Source organism: Rhinolophus sinicus, linkage group LG03 (genome assembly GCF_036562045.2).
Source record: "Rhinolophus sinicus isolate RSC01 linkage group LG03, ASM3656204v1, whole genome shotgun sequence".
In the NCBI taxonomy this organism is placed as follows: Eukaryota; Metazoa; Chordata; class Mammalia; order Chiroptera; family Rhinolophidae; genus Rhinolophus; species Rhinolophus sinicus.
The window spans coordinates 156,538,091-156,560,247 of NC_133753.1; the positions used below are offsets into that span (position 1 = coordinate 156,538,091).

The 22,157-nt window shown below is 40.4% G+C and overlaps 1 long non-coding RNA gene across 4 annotated transcripts in view; it reads right to left on the reverse strand.

The window, feature by feature from the left end:
• The window catches only part of LOC141570700 (uncharacterized), a 61,202-nt gene that overhangs the window by 20,177 nt on the left and 18,868 nt on the right, over positions 1–22,157 (reverse strand). For 2 of the 4 annotated variants that reach the window (XR_012495113.1, XR_012495115.1), the window contains one exon: positions 19,630–19,808. The exons of the other annotated variants lie outside the window; for them this stretch is intronic. This is a non-coding gene — a long non-coding RNA (uncharacterized LOC141570700). The remainder of the gene's footprint in view (positions 1–19,629; positions 19,809–22,157) is intronic. 4 annotated transcript variants of the gene reach the window in all.

Sequence of the window (22,157 nt, forward strand, 5' to 3'; positions counted from 1 at the left end):
ATTGTTTATGAAAAAAATAATCAAATATTCCTTCCTTCTTCCTCATTTCTGCTCCCTGTCACATAACTACCAGCATCCCTTTCCCCAGGGGCTAGAGTGCTACTTGAGTGAAATAATAATAAGATATGATTTTTTTTCCCTTCAACTCCAAGGATTTAGACATTCATTAGGAGCTTATGCTCAGTAGCAGGTAATGCACAGTCATTTGTGAGAATTAGATCATTAAATCCATTGAAAATTTTCATCCAGACTTTGAAAATCCTTGAATCTTTCAACATTGAAACGGACCATGATGTGGATTCACATAATGAAAAGTGAGAGGAAAGGAGTGAAGACTCAAGAATAATGGCCAGAGAATATTCACTCATGAGTCAAATCAAGAGCGCCCAGGCTTCTGAAGTACCTTCCCTAAGCAGCAATGCCCAAGGGGAAGGTGACCTCCTGATTTAAATGTCAAGCTCAGATACACACACACATGCATACACGCAGGCATACACATGAACACATGGTCATATATGCACAAACACGAATACGCATTTACCGGAACAATCAGTGACTCCACTGGCATGGGCATAGGGTTTAACCCAAGCTCCTTACAATGACCTTTTATGGTAAGACATTTGTCTTCTAGGGCTTCAGTCCTGGAACCAGGTCCCAGAGATAGGGGCATGGGGTGGGAGACTCAAAAGTCAAGTTAACAAGTTTCATGAAAGATGAAAGATGGTGAACAGGAACAAAGTTTAGCATCAGCAGATGACAAATGAGGGTGAAATAGTGGCGGTAATTATGTACCTGACCATGAGGATGAAAGCATGATTACAGCAGCCAAAGGAAGCTCTGAGTGGGCCCCAGGAATCACGGAAACCCCGTGTGTTATCCAGTGAGTGGAGGACCCTGGAGGCCTGCGAAAATCAGACAGCTGACCTTTGCAGGTCTGAGTGACTGAAGACTATGACCGAGAAGTGAATTCCTTTCCTTCCTGGTGACCCTGCATTACTTTCCAGTAAGTTCTCCCATGATACAATTGTTCCTTTATCTTCACAGGAAGGAATTTGTGATTCCTTCTGGAAACAGGAGTGCTGTGGGTGCCAAGCTCACTCTCCTGGCTGCTGGCTCAGAGTCTGACCATATACAGACCAGGAAGGAAGCCCAGTCATGTGTGGGCCATGATGCAACAGTCCGGCCTACCACCAGGCCGAGTGGCAGCTTTAACTCTCTAGGACCCAGTAGCCTTTTGGTGACTACCAAGCAGAAATCACCATGACTCCAATGGTATAAAAAACCGGGGTCAGCAAACTGTAGCCCCCAGGCCAAATCAGCTTAGCATCTGTGTTAGGAAATAAAGCTTTATTGGAACATAGCCTCAGTCATCTATTTAGGTATCCTCTATGGCTGCTTTGACACAATAATGGCAGAATTGAATGGCTGCAACAGAAGCATTGGCTGGCAAAGCCTAAATTATTTCCTGTATGAACCTTTACAGAAAAAATTGGCCAGCCTCTGATTTAAAAGAATGGTCATCAAGAGAAGCCATTGTGGTCTACCAGAAGGACCATGAGAAGGGGCCTCCAAGGGCCTGGGTTCTAGTCCTGGCTCTGTTAGAAACCATCTAGGTCTCTAGCTCTGAGGGACCTTGACTGTCTCTTCTAACTGCAAAAGATACAAAAATTCTGTGATTGAAGCATTTGGCAATGCACAGGGTTTCCGATGTTAATTTTACTGCTCAATATTTTCCATTTTCAAAAAACTTCATTTTTCTATTTGTAATCCAAGTATTACAATATTTAAAATCAGACATTGGAATGCATATTTTGTTCTTAAAAAGAAACACACAGAGCAGAGCAAGCCATCCAGCCTTCTGGTAGAAGCATAGGGTTTCACACCCAAGCTCCTCACACTGACCTTCTATGGGAAAGACATGTGTCTTCTAGAGCCTTACCACTTGCTCAGAGAAAGCTGCCATGTCTGCTGTGTCTAGGGCCTCGCCATCTGTAAAACTGATCAAAACATCACTATTCAGTTACCACCTAGGACACAGCTGTAGAATTATGGAGAAGTATTGCCACAAAAGTGAGCAATTGTCTGAGTCTGTCTCCTAACTGAAGAAGAATGCCTAATTCCCAAAACATTTCATACTTTATAGCACACTTGTATGCAACATAGTGGATGCTACTCTATTTACTGGTTCTCCACACCATCTTTATTTAATGGCTACCTTATGAGACTTGCGAACAATTTCCAAACATCTCTCAAAAATACATATAATGTAGTGAAGCTGGTTTTAAATCAGGGCTGCTATCTTAATCTGGGTTCTCTCCAGAAACAGAGTCTGAGACAAGATCATTTATTTTGGGAAGTGATTTTAAGGAACAAGAGTACAGAAGTGGGCAGATTAAAACAGGGAAGGAGGAGACGCCCATCCAAGGACTCTTTACTGATCTAGTCACTGGGAAGGCAATTGCAGCTCCATGCCCTGGGATGCTTTGAGTGGCTTTGTGGAATTAGCCCCCCTGTCTTCCTGAGAAATGCAGGGATGGGGGAGAATACTTATCCACCAACTCCCATCATTGCTGCATTGGGTTTTAGTTAAGTTCTTCTTGCAGTGTGCCCAGAATGGCTGACCTGGCCTCTGCAAACAACAGGCTCAGAAAAACCCCAGATCAGAAAGCAAGATTTATGTGGTACAGCTGAGGCAAGGAGCTGAAAAGTCACAACTGCACATAACTGTCACTGCAAAGGTTGGAGCCAAAAGGTAGGCTAAAAGGATATAAGAAAGAGCATAAGAAGTGACCCATATCGTGTGCAATGCTTAAATGTTACACTCCATCCTCCCAGCACACCATCAATTAGGTTTATGTGATCATATTCCTTCAACCATCATCAGAATAGCTACCTCATGCTAGACACCTAGAATAAAGAGATGAAGACACTCTCCTTGTGGTAACAGAGAATTCCAATTTAAAGGAGGACAAACTCTGTAAATAAACCATTTTAATCTATTCAGATCAATGCCACCAGTGAATATGTGAACACAGGCAATTTCTCCTACCTCTGGTGGATGGGTAGCAATGATTGGATGTCAATATAAGGGAAATCTTTAGAAAGAGGGTGATGCCTGAGAGATTTCAAAGGACCAATAGGAGTTTTCCAGGAAGTAAAGCAGAATGGGAGAATGAGTCACCTGTGCAGAGATGGAAAAGTCAAAATGTGTGCAGGAAAATACAAGGACGTTAGAAAGGTTGAAATAACATGTGGGGAAATGGTCAACCATGAAGAGGTAACAGAGCCCAGACCATGAAACCCTGGATCTCATCCTAAGCACTTTATACTCCATTCTATTGACAATAGAGGAACATGGACAGATCATAAAAAAGGAAGGGAGTTATTCAATTTGTTTCTAAAAAAGATAACTCTGATAATATCATGGAAGGGAGTTATATCATCTCAAAGGAATTTCAGAGGTAAATTAAATTTTGTGTATCTTAATGATCCCAAGATTAAAATAACTCAGTTCTGTCAAACATTTCAATTCATAGAATATACATTAACTTGTTTTTCTGTAAATGTACAGAACGTTATGGCTAAATTTAACACAAAACTAAATGAAAACCATTTTGAGGCTTCAACAAAGCAGAGACTTTTGTGAGAATATAGGTCTGTTATGTATTAGTGTTCGCAGCATTTTACAATGCAGGCCTAGAAATAATTTAAACCACTGGTCATTTCCCTGGCCTTTTACTTCTGCGAAACAGTATGGTAATTCAGGAAGGCTAATGCCAGGACTCAGTGCAGACATGTAAGTTTTTCCCATCCAGTTAAGAAGAAAATCAGCCATTTAGGCTTTTTATTGAGACCATGGGCAATGGGCATCCAATAAACAAAGATGACTTTCTCAATCAAGTTAAGTTTGGCAAAACAGAGTACCGTATTTTGCCATGTATGTGCACAAATTTTTTGCCCAAAAATAAGGGTGCGCATTATACATGGGTAGTACTAATTCCATATCTATATAAATTTTTTAATTCTTTTATTTATGCTTATGAGTTAAAAGTGTAACTCTAGAAATCAATAATGATATCCATATGCAAAATAACGCCCTGGAATAGGATCATCAGTTTTGTTGAACTTACGATGAACTTGAACCGACGAAGAGTTCTTGACCTTCTACAATGTGTAAATATCATAAATTTGTTACCAGTACATAAAATTTCTTATACCTTGTATGTATTCTTGTGTTTTGTCATTATTTGTTACATAAAATTTCTCGTATTATATGTTAAAAACTGAATGCTAAAATTCCTTTGTAATACAAAAAAAACAAGTACCTAAAAGTAAACAAAGATTTGAATTAAAAAATTAAAATGAAAGATTATTTTTCCCCTGAAAATTTGGGCCAAAAACATGGGTGCGCATTATACATGGGAGAACATTATACACATCAAAATACGGTAATTCTAAGTCTCCTTACATAAATTTATGTGCCAAAGACAAGAGGCATGGTCATACCAATGGAGAAATAATAATAAGAAGAAGGCAACGATGTGAAATTGAACATGAAGGGACAGACACAGAGACAAGAGAAAAATTTGAAGGAGCAAAGAACTTGCTGTGCCTCGGTATCCATATCGCCTAGAATTAGCAAGTACACCATTTCTCCCTTTGCTAGACTGTTCACAATAATTGATGTTGATCTTAAAAGGATGGTTAGAAATATGACCCTTTTCTAAAGGGGCAACCCAGAGACCCTCAGCTTATGTTCAAGACCCATCCTCTCATTTAGCCACGACCCTCAATAGATTTTGGAGCCATGGCCCACTTTGGCAGTCTGGTGAGGCCTGGGGACCCCTTTCCTACTTCTATTTTCTAAACAATAATGTATTTAAACACATAACATACAATTATATTGAAACACAATTACTAAACTTACAGAATAAATTATGTGATATACTAATGCATGTACTTCTTTATCGGTACGTGTATCAAGATCTAATGGTGACGATAACTAGCATGATTTTGATGACATGGTGAGCATGAATGATATTTTGAAATATCTGCAACACTGTGAGGCGATATAAAAGTATCAGTAACTTCTACATAGTGGTGACAAACTCACAAGTGTTGCTACTGCTGCTGTGGTTTATTGCCTACTAATAATTGATGCATGTGCTGAAGTTCAGTTAGAGGCAGGTGAAACTAAAGATGTAATTCACAAATCCCCAGTTAAGCCTGCTAGCCAGACATCTGAAGGTGTGGCCTCCATGTTTCAATCCATTTCCTGGAAAAAAGCAACTCCAATTTCAGAGAATTCCTCAGATTCCCTATAATAGAAGTTGTAATTTTTAAATCCATTTATTGAAAATATGCATAATAACTAAAAGCTACCATAAATTTAGATTTACTTAGAAATACTTGAATTTTATAAATCACAACTCCATCTGCATGTATTAGACCAAGAACAGTGCTCATATAGCCATATGTGCAAGACCTTGTCTTTATTCAGATTACAGACAATGCACTAAGAATATAAGAATTTAGTCAAAAAGCTGTTTTTAACATAACTGACATCGGTTCTAAAAAGGAATATAATCCCAAGTATAAACCATAGAGCTCGGTTTCTTTGTATAACCTTGAACAAATTAACTCAGTTTTTTCATCTGTAAAACGGGTATTAAAATTATATTGACTTCATTAATGTGAAAACTGAAATGAGCTAAAGAAGTGCTTTCCTAAACAATGGGTTATAAACCACTTAGCAGGACATAAAATCCATTAACATGTCACAAACAGCATTCTTTAAATGAAAGAGAATAAAATGGAAAATAACCAAGTGTATCCCACATAGTAAAAGTAAGTGTTGTTTTGGGAAACTTTTATTCCAAATACATATGTATAACTTGGTCCTGCTTTACAACACTATCTTTTTAAATTGTGAGTATAAAAATCAATTTTAAACACTGAAATAAAACATGTGAAGTATATAGCAAAAGGCATGGCACATAGCAAGCTATTGTTAGTAGTTACAGTAAATCATTGGTGCCCCAAGGTCCAGAGTCACAGATTGGGGATCACTACTCTAAAGAGACCACTTAGAGACCTGGCTTGCTAGGAATGTATGAGACCACAATTTTCAATATACTGTAATCCTGCAGAGGGACCAAAACAAATCTTAAAATGGAGAAAGAATAAAATAAAACTATGACTCTAGAAAAATATGATAGAATTTTATTTAGCTTCGCTATAGAGCTTGAATACCCTATCTGTTCATTACTGGCCATGTGACCTCATACAACTTATTTAATTTCTCTAGACCTCAGCTCCCTGAAAATAAAAATAATAATAGTAGCTACTTCCTAGGGCTGTCATGAGAATTTAATTAGTTAAATGTGAAAAGTGCTTATTGTACCTGGCACATAGTAAGCACTCAATAAATGCTGGCTCTTGTTGCCGTTGCTATCATTATTATTACTATCCTGAGATTAGACAAAAACTTACAGTGACCATTTTTCTACTTCTTCTCTTAATTTCAAATGATTTTTATCTTTTACTGTTATTGCTGCAACAAAACAAGACTTTTTGAAACCAAGTAAAAGGCTATGAAGAACTTTCTCTTTAGGAAGTCCTTTATATATTACAGCCTCCATTCTTCTTTCCTCTGAAATATGAGTTATTTTTCCAGGGCTATTTTTTATTTTTCGGTCTTGTGTGGCTGGCAGAGGGTGTGTGTGTCTATAAATGTTCGCATCCTAACCATATGCTAAAATTTCATCAGGAGATGCAAAGGTGCTAAACCCAGCTTTCTAGAGGCATGATTTTTTAGCTTCCACGTGGAAAATACCATAAGGAATTGATGTGACCCATGCACAGAGCAATGGAGCTTTTCTAATATTCACAGACATATTGGCCCCTGGATTAAATTTGGGATTTAATACAGCAGAGCTCAATCCCCTGACAGTGCCTGACTGGAAATAGACTTTCTGGTTGACCGCTGAGTTTCTAAATCACATTACCCTTTTGTCAAGTCACGCAGCAGGTAAACAGTCGAATAATTTAGAACCTCCACATCAGGGAAAAGCACGTACTCCAGAGAGGAATTAGCCTCTGTCTCCAAGGCTGCATTTCTTCTTTGCCCTGCCTTGCCCTAGAAGTGACTCTTAAAATTGTGAGGCAGCCACCATCCTTTGCGTCACGGTCCTGCTCTTTCTGGGTCTGCCAGCCGAAAGGGGTATGCCACCCACCAGAAATCCCACCCAGATCCCTGTGCTCTGCGTCTCCTTTACGTCTCCAGAGGCAAACATTTCTGATTCAAGGTACAGAAACTGCCTAGGGGGCTGGGCAGAATCTCCTGAGAATAAATAATGGCAACCAAAAGCAGAGCCACAAGAAACAGACAATAGTAGAAAGGATTTGTCCTGACTTTTTAACATGAAAATTTTTCAAAATTAAAGTTGGTAAACTAGTACAATCAGTATCTATATACCAACCATCTAGATACAACAGTTGTTCATATTCTAGCATTATCTATGTATGTATGTATCCATTTGATTGTGTGTGTGGTATGTGGGTGTGGTGTGTGTGGTCTGGTGAGTGTGGTGTGTAGTGTGTGTGGTGTGTGTGTGTGGTGTGTGGTTTGTGTGTGTGGTGTGTGTGTGTGCGTGGTGTATGTGTGTGTGAGTGGGTGTGGTGTGTGAGTATGGTGTGTGTGTGTGTTGTGTGTGGTGTGTGTGTGGTGTGTGTGTATGGTGTGTATGTGTGGTGTGGTGTGTGTGTGTAATGTGTGGTGTGGTGTGTGTGTGTGTGTGTGGTGTGTGTGTGTGGTGTGTGTGGTGTGTGGGTGTGATGTGTGTGGTGTGTGTGTGTGGTGTGGTGTGTGTGGTGTGTGTGTGTGTGTTTGTGTTCACTGAATCGTTTGACAGTAAGTGGCATGACACTGCACACCAAAATATATCAGCATGGATCTTGTCAGAATGAAGACATTCTCTTGCATAACCTTAATAGAATGATCATACCTAAGCAAACTAAGAATTATTCCATAATGTCATCTAATATTAGTCCACATCCCAATGTGCTTCCTTACATGAAGAGTTAAAGCATGTGTTTGCTTGCTAACAGCTCTTTAGGCCCTTTGAATACAGAGCCGTCCTCCTGTCTCTTCTGTATTTCCATGGCATTGGCTTTTGCATGTGTGTCGGCCAGCTGTGCAGAGAATATCCCACACTGAGCCCCAGTGCCTTGTGATTGGAAGGGGCAGGAAAGGGAAAAGGTGCACAGCATCGGGCAGCAGGGATAGGAAATTAGACTTGCATCTCAGTCAGAGTAGAGGACGAAGGCTCCTAGCCCTACACACCCCTGCCCTCACCCCACCTCTCCACCCTCACACACGTCACTCTGGCCATTGGCTTCCTTACTGCCCCCTATCATGCTAACAACACAACCAGCTCGACATCTCAGCCCTGGCTCCCTTCTTCTCAGAAGGTTTTTCTCCCACCTGTCCAAATGGGTGCCCCCCAACTCCTGCAGGTCTTTGTTCTGTGAGCCTTCCTTGAACACTTTTTTTAAAATTGCAAACCACCCTCCCCACCTCATTCTTCCTTTACAGTGCGTTTTGACATCTAGCTTTCGAAGCATTTCATTTCTCTTGCTGATTGCTTGTCTCACCACCTGGAATATATGCTCATCTAGGAGAGGCTTATTGTGTGATATGCTCACTGCTGGATCTCTAGCGCCTGGATTAGTGCCTGGCTTTATTCAATCAACAAATATTTATTAAGACCCACTGCTGTGCTCCAGACACTGGCAGAACAGCAGGCCACCAGATACACCCATCAGAGCTGGCACAGCCTGGATGTCCAGTCCCTGCTGCCCCAAGCCAGTGGTGAAGCCACTGCCCAGCATTGAGAATGGCTCTCAGGAGCCAGCAGAGGCCCTGGGGTTGCCCAGAGCCATTTCCAAGCCCTGGCATTTGTTTGGACCTGGAGCTGACCACTGACTCACTCCCGCTGTCTTCCTTGTGAATCCCACAGATGCCTGGGCAGGTCTCTGACAACTTACCTGGGCCTAACAACTCCTCAGTGCATCCCAGTCAGAGCATCCACTGCAAACTTGCCCTCTACTTCCCCAACAGGACCACTTCACCCCCTCCAGTCTCCCACCCTCTCACCTGTCTTCCTGAGGACATTGCACTGAGTGTCTAAGAAGCAAACATGGCCAAACCATTACCTCGGATCAAAATTTGTCACTGTTATCGCTCCCCACACAGGAGAAAACGTCAGCACCAGCCTGACGTGTGCAAAGATCCTTTTTGATGTGACTACCACCTCCCGCACCCCCATCTCCTGCCACTCCCCACTCAAGTGTGACCACACTAAATTACTTTTAGTACTTTCTGGAACACCCATGCTCCTCACACCTCGCACTTAGTTTTCCTCTGTCCAGCATGCACCTCCGCTCCTACCCCCTCAACTCCAGTTTATGGCCCTGGAAAACTTTTCCTCTTCCTTCAAATTGCAATTCAAAGGCTGCCTCCTCTGGGACCATTTCTGACTTGGTAGGTGAACTTGGGCATTTCCTTCTACTATGTTCACACAGGACATTTTGTCTAAAATGAAAATCACTTTAACAATGACACCTCCCCATCATTAGTTTCTCTGCCAGCAAGACTTCAGAACAGCCCTGGAAAGCATGCCCTATGAAGGGGTTTGGGTCTTGGCATCTTCCTATCCACAGTCTTTGGCAAAATACTAGGTGTTCAATAACTTTGGACAATTTGCTCTAAGTAACTATTTGGCCCTGGGCAGAGCTGTTTGATGAGAGCCTTAAGGATCAGAGTTGGTGACCCTGATCTTCCCCATTCTGAATTAATGGCTCAGGCCTAGAGTTAATGCTAAATGTCCTCATTGTTTCGGTTTGCTGAAACATTGTGTAAACCCAGCATCAGGCGGCTGTTTGACTGGCGACAAACAATTCTGCATTCCAGAGCACGCTGACCCCGTGGCCAGTTTGTTTTATTTGCTTTTCACTAACAAAGAGACTCTCATTTAAAGCTCTGAAAGTTAAATCACATTCTAATGTTCCATCTTGCCCTCCCTCATACGAGAGAGAGAGAGAGAGAGAGAGAGAGAGAGAGAGAGAGAGAGAGAGAGAACCATGGAGTTAGCCGGGCTTCTATGTTTCATGCCCCAACCCAAAAGGGGGAAGCTATAACACACAAGGGGTTGTTAGACACCAGGCCCAAATGACCATGGTGGGCTGCTACTACCCTTAGCAGACCACCTACTTCCAAAATATTAACGAACACAGGTAGCACTGAGGGCCTTAAGGATGCTGCCCTCCATTTTATTTCACTCTTAGAAACATTATCCTTTTTACCCACCTGAGTCCAGACAATGAGATGTGCCTGACATTCTTGTGATGGTCAATACAATAAATGGCAGCATTAGGATTTCTGTGAGTAGTTTAGGCTAATAGTTTACAACCTAATAATGTTCCATATTGTGTACGCTTCTGTCATTTCTACCTATGACATGTTCACATGGCTGCAATATCATTTAATATTATTTGCAAATTTTTAACCGTTATCCTTGCTCATAACAGAACCTGCATTCATGGTTCTGTGTAGTAAGAGAGCGCAGAAGGGCTCTCAGGCTAAGAGCTCACAGAATTCGGCCCGAAGGTGAGTAACCATTTCTCGCAGGGTCTTGAGACTCTGTCCCCTGGCTGTTAGCATTGTTTCAGTTTGTCTGGTTTGAACCAAAGCCAGCTGAACCTCCTCCAAGTTCCAGTTTTGGTCAGCTCTCAGGAGACAGCCTGTCTGGTTATTCAAAAACAAACATCTGCCTGAATATCTACCCCAATTTGGAGTCATGGCAGACCCTGCTAAGTGTCCCCATCCGTGCTGGAGGGGAGTGCTATAGCACCGACATGCAGTGCTGTAATCTCCACATTTGAGGTTATGGAAGCCTAAATAAGAAGTCTTGCGAGCGGACTGTGAAGCTACAGAGCCAGTTACTCTCTTGCACAATCAATCTCTCCTGCCAGGCATTTGTGTCCTCTCCATTTTTTCCCCTATTTACTCATGCACTCTCCTCTCATGGCCTCAAAGCACTTTTGACTGTCTGCCACTAATTAGTGAGCATCTAATGGGCCTGACCCTGATCAGTTCCCTGAAAAGATAGGGAGGCCTAGAAGAGGTAGCTCCAATCATGAGGATATAATCCATAGGTAGAGATGAAAAATATAACAGCAGGGGCGGCCAGATGGCTCAGTTGGTTAGAGCACAAGCTCAATCAGATGGTGGGCTGTGCCCCCTGCAACTAAAGATTGAAAATAGCGACTGGACTTGGAGCTGAGCTGCACCCTCCACAACTAGATTGAAGAACAGCAACTTGACTTCGAACTGATAGGTCCTGGAAAAACACACTGTTCCCCAATATTCCCCAATAAAAACTAAATATATATATATATATATATATATATATATATATATATATATATATATATATGTATGTATGTATATGTATATGTATATGTATTTGTATATGTATATGTATTTGTATATGTATATGTATATGTATATGTATATATACATATATATATCAGCATTAAAAATGAAATAGAGATATGTGGGATTTTTGTACTGTACACACACATTAGGGGCCTTTTGAGCAACAGGATTTTCTGCAAATAGGTGAGATCTTCAGACTGGCATTTAAAACCTGTCCATGACGGGGGGGGGGGGCAGTGGGGACAGAGGTGGGTGGGATTTGAGTCAGTGCTTTAAATCAACTACTTTTGAAACTTTTCACACCTCATCCTGGTCAGAATGGTTATCACCAATAAATCAACAAACAAGTTTGTTGGCGAGGATGTGGAGAAAAGGGAACCCTCACGCACTGATGGTAGGATTGCAGATTGATGCAGTCATTATGGAAATCAATATGGAGGTACCTTAAAAAAATTGAGGGGTACCTCAAAAAATTGAAAATGGAACTACCTTATGACCCAGAAATTCCACTCCTGGGTATCTATCCAAAGAAAAAATATATGCACCCCTATGTTTATTGCAGGGCTATTCACAATAGCCAAGATATGGAAACAAACAAAATGCCCATCAATAGATGACTGGATAAAGAAACGGTGGTACATTTATACAGTGGAGTATTACTCTGCCATAAAAAAGAATGAAATCTTATCATTTGCAACGACATAGATGGACCTAGAGAATATGACACTAAGTGAATTAACTCAGATGGAGAAAGACAAATACCATATGATCTCACTTATAGTGGAATCTAAAGAACAGAATAAATGAACAAACAAAACAGAAATAGACTCAGATGTATAGGGGGAATAAAAAACTGATGGTTGCTAGATGGGAGGGGCATGGGGATGGGGGAGAAAGTAAAGGGATTAGAAAGCACAAATTAGTAGTAACAATATTGCCATGGGGATATGAAAGACAGTTTGGGGAATATAATCAATAATGTTATAAAGATTATGGAGGGTGTTATATGGGCACTGGACTATTAGGCAGGACACTTCATGAACTGTGTAGATGCCTGACCACTGCACTATACACCTGAAGCTGAAGCTGAATAATATGGAATGTCAACTATAATTATATATATATGCAACAATGAGGTATGTAGCACTTTTTATGAGGTCTGACAATTAAGTTCACGAACTCATCCTAGAAAAAGTGCTACATGCCTCATTGCTGAATATCACTATTGTCACCTTCGAAGTACTCCCCTTGAGAAGCTAAGCACTGACGCCAGCCCCTAGTCCACCCTTCAAAGCAATTTTGGAACTCTTTCTCTGCAATGGCCATCAGAGCTGTCGTCATATTACCCTTGATGTTCTGAATGCCACCAAAATGTCTTCCTTTCAATATTTCCTTTATCTTCAGGTACAGAAAGAAGTCATTGGGGGCCAGATCAGGTGAATAGGGAGGGTATTCCAATACAGTTATTTGTTGACTGGCTAAAAACTCCCTCACAGACAGTGCCATGTAAGCTGGTGCATTGTCGTGATGCAAGAGCCATGAATTGTTAGCAAAAGTTCAAGTCATCTAACTTTTTCACGCAGCCTTTTCAGCACTTCCAAATAGTAAACTTGGTTAACTGTTTGTCCAGTTTGTACAAATTCATAATGAACAATCCCTCTGACATCAAAAAAGGTTAGCAACATTGTTGTAACAAGTTCATGAACTTAATAGTCAGACCTCGTGTGTGTGTGTGTGTGTGTGTGTGTGTGTGTGTGTGTGTGTGTGTATTCATTCATGGGAGGTGGAATACAACATAGTGAATATAGTCTATGGAATTGTAACAGCTATGTAAGATGTCAGAGAGGTAGTAGATTGGGGGGAGTTATCACTTTGTGAGGGGTGTAAATGTGTAACTGTTGCATTGTTTTCTACACCTGAAACTAAAAACAAAATTTAAAAAAATAAACAAAGAAAACATTTCATAACATTTTGGAATTGAATCCCAGTGACTTCAAATATTTTCATTTTAATTACAGTCTGACTTTTTTAATTTAGTGAAAATTTCCTTATGAACTTTACCATTTTAAACTTATCTTTAAATGTGCAAGAATATATATATTTTATTACCACAACATTCTTTCTCTAAATATATATATATATATATACACATGTATACACACACACACACACACACACACACACACACACAGGGACACAGAGGGTGCCAAAAAAATGTATACACATTTTAAGAAAGGAAAAAACTATTAAAATTGTAATGTTCAATATATAGTGATAACAAAAGATGAATACAAGTCACGTGTATACATTTGTTTGGCACCCTTGGCATATATATATAATATAATATAATATAATATAATATAATATAATATAATATAATATAATATAATATAATATATATATATATATATATATATATATATATTTTTTTTTTTTTTTTTTTTTTTTTCTACCAGGAAACTCAGAGCAAATTTTAATGCTAATGCTAATCTTGAAACACTAATATAACAGAGGGATCTGGCAATTAACATTTAAATAACTTAGTAAAGAGGCAGGTAGGTGTGGTAGAAAGAGCTTCTGCATTGGAGAAAGGAGGCATGAATTTAAACCTGCTACTTTCTCATTACGTGAACCTGGAAAAGAATAATAATTCTTATCTCATGGGTTTTTTAATTTGGAAAAGGATTAATGTACACAAAATACAGAATAGTTTTACATATGCTGTTTAAAGCTGCCAGGTGTACTTTTGGGAATTAGACATAAATCATTAAAAACCATGACAACTCTTTCAACATTAATAACTGTTTATAATTAACTGTACTATCTTTAAGAACAAAATGCTCTCAGGCCTTATCTGGAGTCTTTTGATAACCAGATAACACCAGCAATGGGACAATTTGATCAAAGTCAGGTAAGATTTATTTAGTGATAGCTTTGCAAAAAAGTTGTGTGTTTAACAGAGGTTTAAATTAGAAGGGTTATGTTCTGACAGAAAGAATGGAGACACAATACCTATGACGCGCCCATGAGTGAAGTTAGAAGAACAAGAAAAGGCTGGAGGCGAGCAACCAAATGCGTCACCACAAGCAGAAAATCTCTAGTCCCTGTGGGGAGACAGATGGTGTACGGGAGTACCCACAGGCAGGCAATCAGCTGCTTCCAAATTCATGGTCAGCCACTGGTCATTGTGTGACCCTAGGCAAGGCATGTGACCGTTCCAAACCTCCAGTACCTACCTAGCATGGAAGATTAGAGATGATTTGTGTAAAGTGCATGATACAATACCCTGTCCACAGGGCTGTCTATTAAATAGCTTATTGTTTCCTTTTAGTTACCATCAGCTAGTGTTACCCCCTCATACCAGTGTGAAGTGGATCCCATAACAAACTAAACCTAGCCAACTAGACAGCCAACATGAGAACAGATACTGATTAGCTAGAAACAAACACAGAATAAACAAGCAAAAAAATCTTTTTAGAGCCCTAGCAAGATCAACCAAGAAAAAAATAGAAAGGAAAATGTTGGAATATTATGGGGAAATGTTTTGATGTGACCACAAAGCATGAGTTCTTAAGAGACCTGGTAGCTAAACGTTGGGAATCCAGAGTTCACCAGCTCTACCTTATCACCTTCAGGAAGGGCAGCCATGTCCCAATGCAGAGTTGCACAGAAAATAATCTCGGCTACCAAACGAACATTGCAGACATCCAATCAAGAAATCCTTTAGGTACCTGAAGGAATAGCACTGGATGATACCTTTTCAATGGAGAAGATTACATGTTGATTTGGGAAGTGGGATTCTGGCCATTGGAAGAGTGAATCCAGGTCGAGTCAATGAGCTTTTCTTTCTCCCAGAGTTTTCCCATGTGGTAATAGTACAACAGTGAGCACACTGCTCAGAGGCTGACTGCTCCAAAAAGACAGGGCAAATGCATACAACTGGGACCCACAACATTCCTTAAGAATTTCCCTGCAAATGTTTCAGTTCCTACAGGCGCTGATGAGAAGGATCGCTTAAGAAAGACACATCGTGGGGGCAGGTGCCAGATCACAGAGAGCAGCAACATGCCACAACACATAGAAAAACAAGGAAGAAAGCAACGTAAGCTCCAGAATCATTTAAAGTAGTAACACCGTGTCTTCCATCCTACAAAATAAGAATAAATATATCGTACACACTGATTATACAAGGCCTCCCCAGGTTCCCTAAACAGCTCTACTGTGTTTAGACTAACAATGTATATGCGAGTTCCGAGGAGCTTTAAACACGTAATTGACCAAAATTGCCTTCTTGGAATTCAGAAGAGTTTTTTGAGGTAATAATGCTACAAACGGCCTAGCTCTCCTAACATAAACCAAACAAATACGAACTCTCACCAGAAAAGTTTGTGCTGCTGCCTTCTCATTCTCCTCACATTTGTTAAATTAATTAAACAAGGAGGCCATTACACTGTGGTGGTTTTAATGCCTTGGCAGCCTACATAAGCAAACCAAACCTAAGCCTGTAAATACCTCAAGGTTAAGAAATCAAAACCTAAGAACAACCAATCACAAAGAACCTAGGCTTTCCCAAATAAGGCACCTGCTTAAGTTATATACAGCTAATCAAACAATGTCCTTGCTTGCTTCCCCCTTACTACCTTTGGCTTGTCTCTGCCCAATTAGAATCCATGTTTGCTCAAATAAACTCTTAAATATTTTAATATGCCTCAGTTTACCTTTTAGCACATTCAAAGTCCTAAGGAGCATCCTAGATTATTGTCATGTTCGCTGACATTTAAAAGAGGAAAGTGTTTTTGAGACCATCAGCCGACACTACCCCCACTCTAACCCCATCACTGTTTAAAATAAAGGAACTAAGACTCAGGGAGGTGGAGAGATGGCCACAATGATAACAACGTTTATCCCTCTGTGAAGTCAGACCAAATAATTTTAACAAGACTTAACTATATCCAAGTAGGTTCCCACTGCACAGCACAGATTAGCGACCAATGCTGCTCAGTTATGACTGACTGAAAAACTACACTGAAAGTTGAAGTCATGAGTCATGTTCAGTCACGTGAGAAATCTATTCTTTTGAGAGTTACCACAAATGTACTACAATTTGTATGTTCACAGCAGACCAAAGACAATTTGAAAACAGGAAGTGTTTTTAGTTCACATGAAGCTTATAGTGACAGCCCTTGAAGCAATTCACACATCATAGAGAAATGTTTTTTTAAATTATCATTTTATAGGGCTGCATTTTTTTTTAAAAATAACTTTTAAAGTATTTCACAAAAATGAGTATTTCACTAAAAATGACTAGAAGTCTGAAATCTGATTACAGCTTCCTGTATTTTCTCTTCTTCCCCTCAACTTCTAAACCACCATCAGTCCACACTGCATTCTGACCCCACTTGCCTATCCTGGGCCCACAGGATCCACTTCAATGCTCACCCTGCTGGCATCTTGAGAAAATTATTCTGGTCTCTCCCTTTATCTTTCTGCCACAAATCTGCATGTCCCTCTCTGAGGCATAGTGGTCCTTTTGTTTGCCTACTTTCACATTCTCTATAATATCAGGAGCAAACTCATTCCACATTGCAGCCTAAACCCTACCCAATCCACATAAAGGAGTAGGCCATCCAAGCATCTTTATAAGTACCAACTTTCAGGAAGGTGCACTGACCCAACATGAGAATAAATAAACCTATAATACAACATGTAGCCAGTGAACTCAGCCTTCCATACACAACTCTTCCTGTGACTGGCCAAACTGAAGACCACTCTTGGCTCCATTATTGTGTACATTTAAAAGTATCCAGCATGGCACTGCCTTTTCCCTGTGGTAAACTCTAACAAGTTGGATGGGCCACAGATTGAGTCACAGAGCTTGAAATCAGCTGACAGAACAGCCAAAGTCATCACCAAGGGGCCACTGAAATGCAGAAACTGCAGAATGCAGGGAGTAATATTATTTACCGGTAACAAGTAATTGCGATTATTATCTCAACTTGAAACACTCATTTCTATGAAGTTAAGTGGTTAAGAAAAAAAAAAAGAAGAAAAAGAAAACTAAAGAAAAATGGGAAATGCTTTGTTATCATGGAAGTCAGAAAAAGAAACGTTTAAATACACTTTGAACAAAACTTTACTACCGTTTATGTAGTTTTCCCTATAGTTAGTAAAAAAGAGTCCCTATTACTTCAGAAATCTGTGCGGCAAAAGACAATTTTAACTAAGTCTGAAGGTTATGCTACAAGCAGTGTATGTAATAAACTCTATTTTTTCAATATAGACATAGGTATGCAATTTTTAAAGAGAAAGTCAGTTTCTCTTTGCCATCAAAAAATGATTATTGAACAAACACTTCTAAAATATCTACTTGAAGGCTGCCAAATTACTGCCCTGCTCCCAGAGTCCTCTCCATACGTGCCAATCCCGCCATGATCTCAGCCCCTTTTTATTAGCATTCCCACACATGACATCAATCCCAGCTTTTCTTGTTCATTCTTCCCACTCCATTGCAAAGATGCCTTCCACCTTGCCATTTCTGTCTGTTGCTTCTCCCTCCTGTTTCAAAAGCAAAGAGGTTTCTTTCCTTTCCAAGCCTGTTTCTTCCTCAGTTCCAGTTATAATTTTGGTTTTATCAATTATTTCCTCCCTCACCTCTTCAACCTCCTATTCTTTCTCTTGGACAACAGCAAATGGAACTTAAGTCTTCATTAGCCTAACATACCCACTTTTCTTCTTACTAGCCCCATGATTTACCATCCTCTTTCTCTTCTGCACATCATTTCCAAACTTTTGAAAGAGTAGTCTACTCAAAAGAGTAAATGACCCATATTTCCTCACCTCCACATGCCCTATCCAAAAGTGCAAAAAGACAGGCAGCAGAAATGTGAAAAGGAGGCTAGGTGCAGCTAATGCAAACTGGAGGGGGCAAACCTCCACCTCCCACACTCCCCCCCACCACCACACCCTGGATACAGGGGCTCCAGCTGCCCTCCAGTTCCATAGTAATGAGGGCGCTGAATAGCCAGATCGACCACTTAGGTTTGGAATTTGGAGTTTTTAGATTAAATCTAATGATTTTAAATGTTAGCAATCTTTTTTTTTTAATATTGAGGATTAAATAAATATTTCTTCTGGTTGGATTTAGTTTATGAAATTTGCAAACTATGCTTTAAAGCTTTGGCTTCCTTGATCTAACAATCTCCAAAAATAGTTCTCTTAAAAGTCATCAGTGGGATGGGGTGGCTGGTTAGTTCAGTTGGTCAGAGTGTGGTGCTAATAACACCAAGGTTGCCAGTTTGATCCCCACATAGGTCACTGTGAGATGTGCCCTCATTAAAAAAAAAAAAAAAAAAAAAAAAAGTCATCGGTGGGGAGAATGATCCAATAGCAAAGTAGATAAACTCTGTGCCTGCCTCATCCCATGAACACATCAAAATTACAACTAAATTATAGAACAATCAACCTGGAGAACCATCTGAAGTTTGGCTAAACAGAAGCTTTACTAAGGATATAAAGAAGCCACACTGAGAGGGGTAGGAAAGGTAGAAATGCAAAACAGACTGGCCCCAAACCTCCATGTGGTAGATAAAAATTGGGAGGGCTATCTCAGCCATGGAGGTTCCACAGGAGAAACAAGAAACCCTAGCCTCACACCAGGCTTCCCAGCCAGGAGTACTGGTGCCAGGAAGAGGAGCCCCCACAACATATGGCTGTGAAAAACAGTGGGAATTCCAACTATCCAGGTGGGACAGAAGGCTTCAAGAAACATAGCCATCCTCTTAAATGGCTCTGCACACAGACTTACTTGCTCGCAGGACTCACCCTATGTTCCAGCAGAGGGATGGTGACTCAAGTGGTGTCGGAGATATACAGGGGGTGGGCAGACTGAAGTGTGGCGTCTCAGTGGGAGGCCTGAAGGACAGTCAGCATTTTCCCTGTATGGGGTCCTTCACCTCTGCAGCCAGCAGGTGGGAGCCATCTTTCCTGTGTTGAGCATGCCCCCTATGCTTACAGTCAAATCAGAATCTGACTGGTCTGCTGAGCTCCACATCTCCGCCTTGCTAATTCACTGAGACCCCGCCACACCCAATCCCATGCTGCAGGAGGCTTTATTGGTGGCTGAACCTTACCTTTACTTGAGCTAGCAATTGGCACCAGGTGGAAGCAGGCCTCAATGTGTTCTGGCTTTTTGCAGAGCTACCCCAGGGCCGGTACTGGTGGCAGCCGTCCTCAGGTCACAATGTGGCCTCTCCCACATGCCTCCAGATCCAGCACAGGCAGCAATCAACCATGGATCTCTCTGTAGCTCCTACGAGGTAGTCCCCAATGAGTCACCGGCAGTGGCTTACATGGGCCTGCACCTAAGCCCCTCGCAGAGGCTCCAGAACCAATATTCTTAGAGGTTGGCTTCAGACCACAGCAGAGCACTGCCCAATTAACCCACAAATGGCACAACCAAAGGGTTGTCTCAACATGCACCAGAGCCCACTGAGGCAAATCCTACTCAGTGGGGTAAGCCCCCCAGCACAGCAGCCAGTAAGCTATGGACAGGACTAAATCCCACAGCTCATCAGCCTGAGGGTCAGTCCCACCCACGGTCATGTCAATAGCAGTCAAAGCTCAAATATAACAGGAGGGACACACAATCCACACAAAGACACTCCTGGAGCACCCAGAGCCAGTGACAGGGAGACTGTGCCAGGGCACCTACTAGATAAGGCCACCCAGCAAGAGACATAGCAAATGAATACAAACACAGAGAGGTAGCCAAAATGAGGAAACAAAGAAATACATCCCAAATGAAAGAACAGCAGAAAACTCCAGAAAAAGAACTAAATAAAATGGAGGCAAGCAAACTACCAGATACAGAGTTCAAAACAATGGTTATAAGGAACTTAGTGAGAACTTCAACACAGAGATAGCAAGCATAAAAAAAGGACATAGAAACCATAAGAAAGAACCAGTCGGAAATGAAGAATACAATAACTAAAATGAAGCATGCACTAGAAGGAATCACCAGCAGACTACACAAAGCAGAGGATCGAATTAGCGATTTGGAAGACAAGGTAGCAGAAAACACCCAATCAGAACAGCAAAAAGAAAAAAAGAATTAAAAAAAAAAAATGAGGACAGTTTCCTATTTTAAGAAATAATGACTGAAAACTTTCCTAACCTGGAAAAGGAAACAGACATACTAGCTCAGGAAGTGCAGAGTCCCAAACAAGATAAATCCAAACAGGTTCACACCAAGACACATTGCAATTAAAATAGCAAAGGTTGAAGACAAAGAGAGAATCCTAACAGCAGCAAGAGAAAGGCAACTAGTAACTATAAGGGAGCTCCCATAGATTGTTAGCTGATTTCTCAACAGAAACTTTGCAAGCTACAAGGGAGTGGCAGGAAATATTCAAAGTGATGAAGAGCAAGGATCTATAACCAACAGTACTCTACCCAGCAAGGCTATCATTTAAAATCAAAGGACAGATAAAGAGCTTCCCAAACAGAAAAAAACTAAAGGAGTTCATCACCACCAAACCAGTATTACAAGGAATGTTCCAGGAACTTCTTAAAGAAGGGAAAAGAAGATTAAAAATATGAAGAATAAAATGGCAATGGTTACATATCTATCAACAATTACTTTCAATGCAAATTGATTAAATGTTCCAATCAAAAATATGGGGTAACTGAATGGATAAGAAAACAAAACCCTTACATATGCTGCCTGCAAGAGACTCACTTCAGATTGAAAGACATGAACAGGCTGAAAGTAAAGTAATGGAAACAGATATTTCATGAAAATAAAAAACAAAAAACAAAAAAAAAGCTAAGGTAGCAATACTTATACCAGACAAAATAGACTTTAAAACAAAGGCTATACAAGAAACAAATAAAGACCCAGTAATCCAACTTCTGGGTATTTATCTAAAGAAACCCAAAATGCTACTTCAAGGGGATGTGTACATCCAAATGTTTATTGTATTATTATTTACACTAGCCAAGATGTGGAGGAAGCCTGGGTATCTGATGATGGATGAATGGATAAAGAGGAGGTGGTACATACGTACAATGGAATATTGCTCTGCCATGGATGGGAATGGGTTCTTGTCATCAGCAGGGCATGGATGGATAGAGGTTATTGTGCAGAGTTAAGTATGCCAGACAAAGACAGATGCAATATGAGTTCACTTATATGTAGAATCTTTAAAGAACAAAATAAACAAATAAAACAGAAACATATTCATAGATACAAAGAACATTTTGATGGTTGCCATATGGGAGTGGTGTTGATGGGGTGGGTGAAAAACGGGAAGGAATCAATACATACTAACTGGTTGGTACAAAGTAGTTATGAGGATGTAGAGTACAGCAGAAGGAACATAAGCAATAATATTGTAATAACTATCTATGGTGTCAGGTGGGTACTAGATTTATCAGGGTGATAGATGGGAGGAGGACTGGGGCACAGGGTGAAAAAGGTGAAGGGATTCAAAAGTACAACTTGGTAGTTACAAAATAGTCATGGGGATATAAAGTAAAGCATAAGGAATATAGTCAATAATATGGTAATAACTATGTATAGTGCCAGGTGGGTACTAAACTAGTCAAGAGGATCACTTCTTAAATTATACAAATGTCTAACCACTATGCTATACACCTG